Consider the following 2,627-nt stretch of genomic DNA (forward strand, 5'->3'; position numbering starts at 1 on the left):
ACAGGCTAGTGCTTAAACCAAGCAGCACTACTACTTGGGCACAATTGCTAAGAACAGGTACCAGAGTAATGGACTTTTTTTTTGTCAGTGAAAGAAGCAGGAGAAGTGGTTCACAAGGAGAGATCAACTTTAACTATCACCAAGAAGCAAGGCACAGCATAATTCACAGACAAACCTGCTTATAATTCTGCCCCTGAGAAGGAAAAGAATAGAAACTCTACACATAACACCTGCTTCTCATGTTACCTTTCCCAGCACCCCAGACTACTGATCTTCAGTTAACATTTCATTGTGCTTGGGGGCCTATTTCATATCTCTGACCAGGAATGATGTCTGTTACTTACTTTGATCATCACTTCCCAAGCTTGTTAAACTTATGCGCTCCCATTTACCTATAATAAACATGAGTGCACATTAAACAATAAGGTGATTCATCCATTGTTGCATACAGTAGATACACTCACATTAACTCATAGACAAAGAGCCCCAGATTTCCACAGACTTTCTATACAGCCTTCATGAAAGATTCATTTCATCCTACTCACACCCTATACCAAACCCTTATTCCTACAAGGAACACAGATTCAGTAATTTAAGAAATAAATCCCAAAGATAATTCCTCAAAAAGTAGTAGCTTTAGAACACATACCCAGTGATATGGTACGAGATTCCTGAAATTATAGAAAAGAAAATACTTTGAGAAACAGGTAACAGCATAGGCAAGACGTTCTTTGTATTACTTTGGAAATGCAAGAATACTGAGTTGTCAAATTGGTCACAAACTAGCAAAGTTTTCACAAAGGACGACAACAGAACTCCCAAGAACGTTTCATGCACAATTACATTTACAGTTTAAAGTACACAATCTTAGTATCAGAGATAAATCATTTACATTAGAAATTGTTTCCCCATTCAGGAGTCACATTAAATTTCCTTCAGTGTGATGAACTGATTGGCAGGAGATTCTTATTCAACTCCACCACACCCTGACACATGTCTGCATAAGAATTAAGCACACTGAAAAAACATAAAGTGATGATTCTACATAAGTCTCCAAAAAGATTCTCTTACATCAACAAATGATTCTTTTCCCAATATTGTGAAGAAGGAACCTGATGGGAAAAAAAGCAATAGTCAGCATGTTGTTAAATAGGAGTTTTAATCCCTAGGGGAGCTTTCTCTGTGTCATCAAGGCTAAATTTCAGTGAATGGTTGGATAGTGTGGACCAGGATGTGGTGAGCTCATCCTTCTGGCTACAAGAAGGATGGAAAAGTAGCAGAAACACAGGACACATAGAACTCTTACCCTTGCAAATATAGTCGCTGTAAATGGTACCCAATAGCAAAGCTCTACTGAATAATGTAGCACATCTGGTAATTTCAGCACACAACAAGTGGAAGCAAGTGGATTTGAATCTATTCTCACGTATACACTAACTTGAGGCATCCTTGTGGTAGATGGACGTGGTCCCTTCTCATAATTAAGACAAACTGAAAGTGACATAACTCATACTGCACAATGACATTCAAGGGCAGACTTATTTCACACTTCCTACTTCATGTTTGAAAAGCAATCTGAATTACTATATCCTCATGACATTTTCAAGACCATTTCAAAGTCTTGGGTTTCATGATGCAGATATATGCTGCCATTCTTCACAGGATACTAAACATTGATTCAAAGACAGTTGGGATTCTAATTTAGAAAGTACATTAGGTAACATTTATAAGTAGTTACTCTACATAGGATCACCAAATAAATATATCTCATTTAAAGTACAAGCATTTCATAATGTTTCACATTGCCAATGTCATGTCATTTGCATATTTCTTAGTGCGCACAGTGTTGTTTCCCTGTGTTCAGAGAGTCATGTTTTGTTTTGTTTTTTTTTCACTCTGTGAAGTGGATGCTTGAGATCTGGCATTAACCTCATGGTTCAAGTTCACAGAGCTTTCTATTCCAATGGCAACTGAAGCTAAGAAATGTCATTCAGAACAGACAGCAGGAGTAGGAGAAGCACAGCTCATATTGGCAGTATAGAAGAAAGGAAGAAACATTCATGAGAGGTACTAAGATGAACAGGAACAGTTGTTTTCAGATGAAACCATGATCTTTAAATTGAACAAATTGTGTTTTCATTTATTTCCAGGCAATGACACAAACTGATTGCTAAGTCTTCACAGAATTCAGCTTCTAATACTCCTGTTCACTTTCTGTAATGCATTTGTAACATAAAAAAGCGTGTCCAGATCATTTAATGTAAATGGCTCCACAAAAGGGAGTACAGAGAATAAAAAACATCAAATTAATGATGAAAGCTCATTACAGTGAGAAAGAATGTATGTATGTTTATGTGGATCTTTATGTTAATTCTTTACAATATGCACACCCAAATGTTCTCTTTCAGTAACATCTGAAAGTCAGCAGAGCTTGTGGCTCACCTATTCCTGACTACAACAATGAAATTCAAGTGCCTCAGAAAAGACCAACCTCAGCTTTCCCTTGGTTCACATAGATTTCCTAAGTGACACCAAAGTACAATTGAATACTGTTCAGATGAATATGGTCATTTCATCCCACCTGAAACATAGTATCTTCCTAAGTTGTGAAAGGATAGACGGGTTGA

This window comes from Jaculus jaculus, chromosome 3, assembly GCF_020740685.1.
Source record: "Jaculus jaculus isolate mJacJac1 chromosome 3, mJacJac1.mat.Y.cur, whole genome shotgun sequence".
NCBI lineage: Eukaryota > Metazoa > Chordata > Mammalia > Rodentia > Dipodidae > Jaculus > Jaculus jaculus.